Below are 11,489 nucleotides of genomic sequence, written 5' to 3' on the forward strand. Positions count from 1 at the left end.
TCCATAGCACTCCATGAAGAACTGGAAACAGAACCTTTTAGCCAGTGTGCGTGTACTGATATTTCAGGAACAGAAAGCAATACTCCTGGAGCTCTCCTGAAACACTGCATCTGAAACAAGAAAACTGTAATTCTGCTTCATTTTCCTCCTTTATTTCTTGCCAAGTGCCAGTTATGACTGGCAGCTTGATGCAAAGAGAAGTTCAGATTTGGGGTGGCTATTATTTAGACATAAAAAAGATGAGGGAGAAGCACCTACAAATGTGTATACACACAAGACATGGCTTTTCTTTTTGAGAGCGTAGCCCTGTACAAAGTTGGCTGCTTAAACTATGAGCTAAGTGGGCCAACCCTGAGCCATGGTAATATTTTCAGCAAAGCTCCACCAGTCCACCAATGCCAAGAATCTGGCCTATTGTCTGCCTTTCAATCTTACCTCATTGTCTGTGAGCTTTGACTTCAAGTGTAGTGTACTTCAGTAACTCAGTCAACAGAGGGAAGTAGATGGCAAACATTCCCTCCCAGGGACATGGGCTCACTTTCTGTCATTTAATGATGTGAGAGCCAGTACTGATGCAAATCCTCCAGCCAGCAATGCTGTGTTTTGCCATCAGGCTTCCTCTATAGTCAAGTCATCATTGCCACTTCACATTCAATGCCTCATTCAAGTGGCATGATTCATTTTCAACACCAGTAGTGTACATGGTTTGAATCGTATCTCACTTCTTCAATTTGTCCAGAACGAAGCATCTGCTAGGAAAAAAAATCTAACACTGGTCTTTCTCTGCTCCTCCTGACACCTTAGAGACACACACGTCTTCAAACTCTAAGGTCACACCGTGTCATCCCCTGCATGTGATGCGCAGGCTGTCATCTCTGAGATTAGAAGAGCAAGTTCAGCAGCCAAGAGGAGGATTTGCGATGATGCCCACAACTGCTGTTACTTTTTATATACACTTGCTTGTAAGCCAGCAGGACTCTGACAATTTTCACTATGTTTTATTTTTCAGACTGGGTTTGCAGTACAATTTTTCCATTTTTAATAACAGTTAAAACCAATAATGGTGACTATTTCATCAGCAGAAACAGAAACTTTCTGTTATAGGTGTTTGCAGAAGCGTAGCATTCTTGTTTCACAGAGATGCCAATACAACTCTGGGAAATAAAGATGCTTTCTGACACTAGATTGTTTTCTGTAAGGGAAATCTCCGTGCTCAGGGGCACTGCAATAACTATTTTGCAGTTCTGACCATGTAATATTTGATCCCACAGCTCTTAGAAAGAAAAGACACCCATGGACTACAATAGGGTTCTAACCTCCATGAAAACAACAGGCTGAAACTTTCAATTTCTATGCATTCTGCCAAGATTCTGCACAGCTTTTTTGGTTTATTTTGGGTTTTTAAGGAAATCCTCTTTCCCTTGTGCTCTGTGTGTTAGAACTGGGCCCAGCCACAGTTGCTGGCCCTAGAGGGACAGGAAGGAAAAGCAAACAGAGCCAGCCCTGACCCGCAGAAAGCCACTGAGACTTCAGGAGACAATGTATGCTATAAAGTCCTTTTTGGAACAAAAGCACTCTCATTGCACTCTCCTCTGTTAAATCAACAGAGTTGTAAAAAATATTTCTATAGAAACCTATCTCTATGTCATAAAATTATATGTAAGTGTTACCCAAACAGCTCCATTGCTATTGCAGAGCCAACACACCCGGCCCCAAAGACACAGCTCTGCTCCCATAGGCAGCCCAGCTAAACACAGCAATTGCTCTGCTGTCTCATAGCCTTCCTCCTCCAGTCTTGTGAAAACGAAAGCATAAACCAAAATTGTTCCAGAGACACTAATATGTTCTGCTTTCTGTACTCTCCCTAAGCATAGACGTAACTGACATAGTTTTGTATGTCCTCCAGAAATGAGTTTTTCTTTCTACCCAAAAGAGATTTAGTCTTTCTCTCTTATCAAGAATCCCTAAACAGGTCTCCTGTCCAAATCACAAGCTGTCTCCAGACACTATCATGAAGGGATAATTTCCCCAAGGTTATAAGGATTCCTTGTTCACTTCTTGAATAAGTTCTTGCCACCAGTGAAAGATACAGATTGGCTATTTGGGATAACTGAACCACGTGTAGGCAGAAATGCTTTGCCAAAGCATCTAGTTGTTTATTTAATGCTACATATTTGTGATGTTGCTGGTATCTGGCAGTAGAACTGAAGAGGCCACAAAAGGAAAACAAGAAATTAGCCAGGGAAAAAATAAAATCTACTACAATACTGCTTATGTCCAGAGAAGATTGTAAGAGCACAGCCATACCAGCAGCACGTCAGGATCTGGGCCACCTTGTGCAACAGGAAAATAATTTTATTGCCAGTTTCTCATCCAGGTAATTATGTTCACCTTACAAACAGAGGCAACCCCATTCTAAATAAGGGTTCAGCCCAGGTGTTACTGGTACTATCTCTCATGTCCCTACCTCACATATCCAAGTTACTGATGAGTCACATTGGATTGCTAACAGCTAAGACGTTTCTAGCAAATGAGGAGGATTGAGGGGAGTTTTCTCTCCCTTCACGCACAAGCCTTTCCTCAACTCTAACCTCTTTCCACAATCCCAACCAGCTTCTTTTCATGACTTGAATTCCTTCCCAAAGCTGCACTCTATCTGTGGACTCCCACCTCTGACATTTTTATCACTGCAAGGTTTCCCATTGGGATCCCATCTTGTGCATCTTCATGTCCCTACCATGGCCTTGTCCCACACTGGCAATCTGTGCCATCCTAATGGAGCGTTCAGCAGCACAGTGTACACCATCATCACAGTAAAGGGTGCCTCAGAAAGATACTTCCGAAACCCATAGATTCATTTTGCTCTGGATCTGGCCTACATGAGGATAACCTACCTATGTCACCCCTCTCAGTGGAAGAGATCTAAGTAGCAAATCCAAGACCTTCAGCCCTACTACTAATGGACTATACGCATGATGGTTTGAGGTATTATAGAGGAATCTGTGCTTTCAAATAATTTTTAAGACCTCATACATTATACACAAAAGGCTGTGTTAAAAATACAGTGTTGAGTCGTGAAGTCAAATACACAAAAATGAATCTAAGGGGAGTATTCATTTTGCCTAAGAACTTGGTTGCATTTCAACTGCAGGCTGGATTGTCTTTCATTAGGGAGCAGTGAACAGGACTAGCTGCACTGAAATATCTGAAGGTGTTAGGAGACTTCAGAATGTGAAATACAGTCCTACTGTTAAGGGTACTGAGGGTGCTGCGGGAACTGGATTATTTTGTTTCTTCCCTTTACACAAGTGCTAAGGGAGACTAGGAAAAGGTTTGCTAAATGTTGCTGGTGTTCTTCGTTGTCTGAACTTTGACATGGGGACTAACTGAGCCTGATCTGAAGAAGTACTCCTTATCCATGGCTTCAAGAAAGTCAAGAGCAGCTGTGCTTTCAGTCCAGCAAATGCTGCAGAAGTACTGAGGGGAAAAAAAAGCAGAGTTAACCAGGTCCCTCCACCTCAGCGAAGACCTCAACCAGCTACTTCAGGTTCACCTTTTTGAGTCCTGCCTCTCTATCCTGAACATAGTGCTACGCCTCCATGGGACATCACAGAGATCACTTAACTTTGGAGAAGCAAATATAGGGTTGCTGAGTTTGAGAAGCCCCGGAGATGGGGAGAAGGAGGCACAAAAAATACCCTTTTTAGTCAGGTTTCATTTCAAAAAGGTTCTCTACTTTCCACTCATATTCTGCTTACTCCCCTGGATTACAGTTCATTTTGCAACTTCTGCGGTCTCATAACAAAGTGGGGCCAGATGCTGTGTACAGGTTGCAAATACAAATTTGTCTTTGTTATCTTTCACTGTCCCATAGGATTAACAACATTGTTGCAATAGTTTCTCTCATCCAAATAAGAGATGAGTAGATACTGTCACCAGAAAGTTAAATCTGAGGTGGCATCAGCCCCCGGCAAAGTCTTTCCTAGCCTTTTGCAGTCAGAGGCCTCAGACATACTTATTAAAGGAATCTCGTTTGGGGTGTGTCAAATACAATCTTGTAAAAATCTCCTTTGTGATGGCAGTTTTAGGATATAAAAGTTAATGCAATGCAGATAGCTGAGCTAAATAGGCTGTATCCCAATAGACTCTGATATAAAAGGCATTTCATTGCGTAAAGCTTGAATCACAGTTTTCTCAACAACTATTCAATACAGGATGGGTTTCTATCTCATGCAAGGCAATGAGAATCTTGTGGAAGGAGGGCTGTACTACTAGCATAAGAACTGGGAATAAGACGGGATTTTTTATTATTATTATTTTTTCATTTGAAAGAACACAGCCAAAATGAAAGCTAAAGAACAATTTCATTACAGCTCCCTTTTTGCTTAAAAAAATGCACGAAGTCAGACTGTCTGGCTAGCACATTATGAGGGTGTTAATGCTGTGTAAAACAGCAAAAAGAAAGGCAGGGATTTTTCTAACCGGAAACCTAATGCGTCACTCCTTCAGCTCTGTCCCTGGGGGCAGACCATGGGAATTCCCAGTGTTGGGTCCTGGTGGCTCTCAGCCAGCTCTGCCACTGAAACTGTGCTTTCAGTCTGGGCTGCTGCTGTGCTGAAGGACTGGGAAATGAGGCTTCAGTTTGATAAACAGGCGGGATGAGGTTGCCCCGAGGCGCTGTGCAGGGAGCCCTACAACCTCTGTCAGCGCCGTGGAGAAGCAGGAAGCCTCCTTACTTCCCAGAGAAGGGATCAAAAGTTGACAGATGTTGCCTAACAGAACAACAACCCGCAGGTTTTTAAGCTCCGTAGCAGATTTAGCTTGAACTTTTTTCAATATGCGTTTGACTTGTGGCTGGCTAGACCAAGGGGAGTTCATGGGATTTCAAATCTCTCTTTTGCAACAGGCATGGATTTATGACAACAACACAGCTTTAGAGCTACAACTGTGCCCATCAGTGCGCTTGTTTGAGGTGATGCCCCAAGTTTTGGGGTACAGCAGCCCAACCCCTGACTGCAGATGGGGGCTGCGTGTGCTCAGCTTGCCCTGGCAAGGACAGGGACAACATTCTGTTGGGACAGAAAGTCCGTGCAGTCACAACTGAGGGACAGAGGGCTGAACCTCAGGAACATCATGCAAAGGAGCTCAAAAGAGCTGTTCTGCATGGCATCACAACACTGCTGCCCAATACATCTTACCTCCTTCCCCGCTGAACTAAAACGTATTTATTTCTGTCCAGCAGGTGTGCGCACCATTCACATCCCCACCAAGATAAATTCTTAAGAGGATAAAGTTTAATCATTATCACTCCTCGTGCTACTTTTGGGAACAAAAACAGCAATTTTGTCATTGCGTGCTCCAGAAAACAAGTCTCAAAGGAGCTCAGACTTCCTGTTACCAGAGCCCTAAACTTTGCCCCACCTTTGTGAAGCACAGGCAACTCACAGAGAATGTCATCCACTCTAACAATTGATTTTCTTCTGTAGAATAACGTCAGACCTTTTAAATAAAAGGGTGACCTGTCTCCTTCTAAAATAATTTGTCGGTTTTATGGAGTGTTGTTCTGATTATATACAATTCCCACAAGAAGGGAAGTACCTTTAAAATAAGGACTATTCAGTACTAGTACAGGATTTCCTCTTGTTGTTGATAATTTCCTCTTAACAGAAGACGCAATGAATCCCAGAGAAATTCAAAGGGGCAATCTACAGACAGATAGGCAACAACATTATAGAGAGCACATTGTTCAATCAAATTGATGTTTTCCTTATGAAGTAAAAATCTGCTTGCTATATAGCATGTGAAAGAGTTCATACTGCACACACTTCAGTCCCCTTCGTTACAATTTTAAATCACCATACAATCCCACACATTTTTACATAACCATCATCGAACAATAATAGGTGACAATTCTTTTCATTTCATCTTTTGATATTGAAATTCAGTCTCTGAAATGGTCTCTCTGATAAAAAGATAGGCTTGGTGATAATAGAAACCAGTATTACCAAATTATTATCTGCACTATAAATAGCATATGTATAATGTGAAGTAAGTCAGCAGTTGTGAGTTCTCTCTACTGGATGTTCCTTATTACCAAAATGGTTCCATACTCCCTTTCACTAGATACAGTTTTTCACTACTAGAACGTGGATCTGTACTGTTCACCTCATGGTGAAGGAAATCTCATAGCTATGTAGATAACTAACATGTGCCCCAAAACACTGTACCAAAATCCAAGAATGAAGAGCTAAGGCTGAGAACTTCATGGGAATGGCTACCAGTCATCAGGAGATAGTACCAGTTATCCCAATGCATCAAATTCTCCATTGTGTTGGGCCCCATGAACCACTCTCATTCATGGACCACACTTCAATTCTTCCACTTCCTTACACTCACTTGACCAGATTGCACAAATACGATCAGCAAGTCATGCTGTGATGCATTATTACAGTTGGGAATGACCACCCAAGCCCTATTTCTCCTCTAGCTGATGAGACGGCCCATCAAAGTAGATAAAGACATCCACAAACATTTGTTTCAGCACCATCTTGGTTTTAAATCACATGCCACAGTTTTTGCGTGTTTATCTGATTCTTGCTTACTGAGCAAAACTATGATTTACTGAGATTATTGTTCTCCTCTTCCCAAACTCTTTAAACACCAGCATGCAGCTTATTTTGTCATCTGACGACAGTTGTTTCCGTACTTTTGCAATAGACAATGCAAACAATTCAGCTCTTCATCTGTTCACAGCCTTAGCTTTCCTTTGATCCACATTAGCCTTGCTTCCTGTTCTCTGCCATTCTCTCCCTAAGGCTGTCCCACCAACCTTTCTGCTTCAAAATCCTTTCTTCTGTAAACGCAGAGCAAAACAGAGAAGTACACAAACCATCAGCATTTGAGCCATTACTACTGTCTGTTCCTTGACTTTGCAGCTTACCTTGGAGAAACACAAGGTTGTCTGGAGACCTCCCAGAAGCATTGCCAACACAGAGATAAGAGAGTGGTCTGCAGAGACTTCCTATGTTGGGGCCGCACTGTCAGGCAGGAGCACAGAAATGTGCAGAACTGCATCCAGCTATTCCCTTTCCTTTCCTGGAGGCTTCTCCTGAAGAAAGCAGCCTGAAAAAGCCTCTGAAAAGGTCCAAGGAACGCAGTGTGATTGAGGGCTCTATAAGTAAGGCAGAATGCCCCCAAGTGCTGAGCTGTTTCAGGCACTTGGAGAATTCTTGCTGTGTTATATGGCTGTGTTATGTGATATACTGAAGAACAAGGCACAGCTGGAAAAGAATCTCTCCTCTGAACTCTGGGGTCCTGGGAAGGCTTGGGCGGGCTGCACACACCACGGTCAAAGCAAAGCCATTTGGTCCATGCCTTCATGTTGTATGAATTATTTGTATGAATTTGCTAAAGAAAAAAATGGACTGGACAAGATGGTATGAATGAGTATGACATAAAATATCCAAGCATTTCCTTCATAAAGACTTTCTCAGATGAATTCTTCAGATTCCCAAAAGGCACCTTCAAATGCCTTTATCTGACTGGACACTGGCATTTCAACATTTATTACTGCAGTCATGCTACTATATTGCAGGCATGAGTTAATGCCTTCATCTTCTGGCTCCAGAAGAAAGAAACTGGCCTAATTTTTATTTACAAGCCAGGCAAAAGTCTCAGCATACTGAGTCACCTGGCAAGTACCATGGTCCATCTCTATAGCCTTTCATGTAACACCCGAGAAAAGGGCTTTGCAAATCATTTTTGTTGCCTCCCAGCAGAAAGCCCACAACCTGCACGTGATTTGCTGCAGGCTTCAGCTCAGCATGGAGTATATTGCAATCCAAACTGGGAGTTTCTGGCAAGAAATGGCTGTGAACAGGCACACAATATAAAACAGGAAGAAGGATTTCAGTTTAGCTGTGTTCACTTGGGCTCGTTTGTTGTGAGGAAAGACCTGGCAGGCTTCCCACTGCTAAGTAAGCCTAGAAAGGCTCCTGTTACCTGGGGACTCACATGCTGACATGAGAGTGAGGAGGGCAACAGTCAGGATTCATCGTTTTTTAGCATGATCCTAATGCAGTCTGTCATGCTACGAGTGTAAGACAGGAGTGCTGAACAGAAATAGGCCTAAGAACTAGTGACAGCTTCTTTCTAAAAGCAAAAAAAAATGTCACTTTGATGAGCTATTCTTTTATGCCAAAGCACAGAATGGATTTCCAGAGGTTTGTATCTGGTTTTACGCAGTATTTACCAGCTCCTTAAATTTACTCTGCGCTTGAATCCAGCTTCTTTGATATAGGAAGATAGTATTTGCTGATTTAAAATACCACGTCGTCTTACATCTCACACAAAATGCTAGCCTGAGGATTTCCAGGCAGACACAGTTCATCCAAAGCGATTTAAGGTGGTGGAGGGGTCATGGGATCAAGTCACATCTGCATTTTCTTTCTTCTCTACCACCTCTCTAAGGTTAAGTTTTTGCTTCTGGATTGTTTTGGGTTGTTTGTTTTTTTGTTTGGTTGGTTGGTTTGTTGGTTGTTTTTTTTGTTTGTTTTTAATAGGGTAAACAAGGAAATACTTGGGGCTCAGGAGATATCTGTTATCTATAGGAGCAAGCTTATTTTGCCTCTCTCAGTCTGTCTTTGGAAACCCATCATTTTGTAGGAAATAAGAATAGCTGAATGTCTCACAACTTCAGTTTTTGAGAAACAACAGTAACTGTCATTTATATAGAAAACTTCCAGCTACCACTCTGTCCTGAAGAAAAGAGAACGAGCAATGCCACTGCTTTTTCACAGCTGACAAAACAGATACAGCTAAGCGATTCCCAAGCATGACTTACTGAGAGCACAAGTTGTAATATAGCCCCGAACTTCTAATCCCCATGCATCAGCTTCTGGGTCAGGCTTTCTCCACTTGAACTTTTAGCTTTCCTGAGTTCCTGGAATTCATTCACCTGTTTCTAAGGAGCAGTCAGTGGATTTTCAGTCTCTAAAAGTTAATACAGATGTATTGCATAAATTGAATAAGATTAGTGCTTTAGTACTTTTGCCATTGGTAATGGAAAGAGAAGACTGAGTACAAACAGAGCATCTAAACTTTTACTGCCCTCTGTTTCTGAAGTTCATTCAAGATTAAGACAGTGGAACAGAAGCAATTGCAGGGGTCTTTCTACACAAAAGAGCCAGCTATTTAAGGGCAAGCAAAGTAATTTGAATGTCAGTGAAATAACCATTAAAGGGCTGAGAAAAGTTGCCATTTATTAGAAGATATAAAGTTGCATGCACAGTATAATCTTCTACGTAGAAGTCGCTAATTTAGTATAAAAACCTATTAAGCACTAGGCAGAGCATAACTAAACAGGAGACAATACGTCCCGTGAAAAGGAAACTGGGTTTGGAATTTTACAGCCTCTTGTTTCATGTTTATACATAAAACGCTATAATCGATAATCTCGATAACACCTATATATTCCTAGCTGCCCCAGGGTTTTGCATTTTGTCTCTAGCAGTGGTCCCCTGCGGCCTGGGAAAGAAGGTAAAACAAGGTTACACACTTGAATAACCTCCCACTCTTTCCAGCCTCACAGCAATCCTTCCGAGAAAGCCTAGCCCTCTCAGCCTCTCATCAATGCCACTCCTTAATTGGCCTGAGAGCCCTTCTTTAAACAAAGCACTCTTCTCCCACAGGGCCGAGCTCTTTCTGCTCTTCTGGCAGAGCTAAATCCAGACGAAGATACACCACGTACCAATACAAAAGTACTACAAATTCAAACACATGGGAAAGGAATGAGGTACTCCCAAGAGAAATTCTCCAAGTAGAGGTTTGCAGGTGGGATCATCTGCTCATACGTCTTCCGAGGAGAAAACCCTCCATCTACATTTAAGCCTGTCAGGTTGCTGCTTGAAGAAAAAGCAGAGCATGCCGTTAACACTGAACGGTGACAAGCAGAGGATCAGTCAGAGACCATGGGAACACCCTGCACTAACACACAGAACATGAACTCAGTGAGGCAGTTAAGAATAGAACTCTGTCACAAAGCTATAGGACTTCCATGGGTTTGACCAGAAGGGGTTCTACATCCACAGTGATCATTTTTTAATATTAAGACAAAGCAGTAATTAGGTGTTGTGCAACTTTAAACTCTTCTTTAGCAGTAACTCATCTCTCTTCACTTCTACCTATATACAGCTGGGCAAGGAGGAGTAACACACAAAATACATCCTCAACTTTCATTCCCTTGGCCGTGATCCTGAGGCACGGTGGTTCTTCACACTACATTCAGTTCGTGTGTGTAAGTACATCACAATGGATGAGTGAGAACAAAGTAAATGCATATGCCCAGAGAAAGGCTAAGCAGCATTGCCTGTGATACCAAAGGCACAGAACTCTCCCCTGATATATATACCAGACAAACGTGTCATTTAAAATATGTTGTTCTTTCTCCTTTATTTAACCACAACACAAATACAAGAGCAGTCAAACCTAGTCCAGTGGAACTCACTAGATAAACCTGTTCAGATTAAGGTTCTCATGAAATCAAACAAAATATACATGTACACACACACACACTCACGCACACGAGAATGCAGCAGAGCCCTTGCAAAATGAGGAGTAGCACTGAACTGCCCCTAAAAGCAAAATGCAAAAACAACAACAACAAAAAATGCACCAGTTAGGATACATTTGTTAAGCAATGAAGTCGTGCACTGAACAGGTTCCCACTGTACCATTCCATTGGATATCTAAATACCAGCATAATTTGTTTCAGGTGCAGATTTGAAGCTCACAAAGGGAAAGAATCTGCTTTCACTTAACCAAGAATACCAGTAACACAGCAATTGCTCTACTGTAACTCAGAGCAGAACCTGGCCCTGTGAATTGAATATGCTGGAACGCTACTGTGGGTAACAAATTTTCCACATCTCTAGCAATGAAACTCACCACCAACTGTAGTTTCTAATTTTGCTTTTGCACCCTCCCCATTCTAAAGTCTGCACTAAAGCACATTCTGCTCCTTGGGGGGGAGAAATAATGCAGTGATTCTGTGATGCAAATAAACACCCACTAGGGACTAGAATAAGACCTCCAAATATACCAAATCACAGCAGAAGAAATAGAAACTGGGCTCTTAGATAAAGCTGGTCTAGCTGGTCCATCTGATTTGTCAACGCTTTGTTCAGAAATATAAGATTCCTATATAGTTTACAAAAACAGCAATTCCTTATAGAACATCTCAGTGTCAAAATATTAACAAAAACACAGCTTGTTAAGGTAGAGAAGAGTGGTCTTGGAAAAATTAATAACTAAACTAGGCTGCAGCTAACAACAATAGGTGATATCTCTTCATAAAAAGGCAGTCTGATGTACTCAGGAAAAACGGAACATTTGAAACGAGCTGTTACAAAATTGATTTCAATGTTCAGCACAGATCTAACACAAGTGTTAACATCCACTATTGTTAACTTTATTTTCAGACAACTATTCCA

The sequence above is a fragment of the Meleagris gallopavo genome, chromosome 3, assembly GCF_000146605.3.
Source record: "Meleagris gallopavo isolate NT-WF06-2002-E0010 breed Aviagen turkey brand Nicholas breeding stock chromosome 3, Turkey_5.1, whole genome shotgun sequence".
Lineage (NCBI taxonomy): Eukaryota > Metazoa > Chordata > Aves > Galliformes > Phasianidae > Meleagris > Meleagris gallopavo.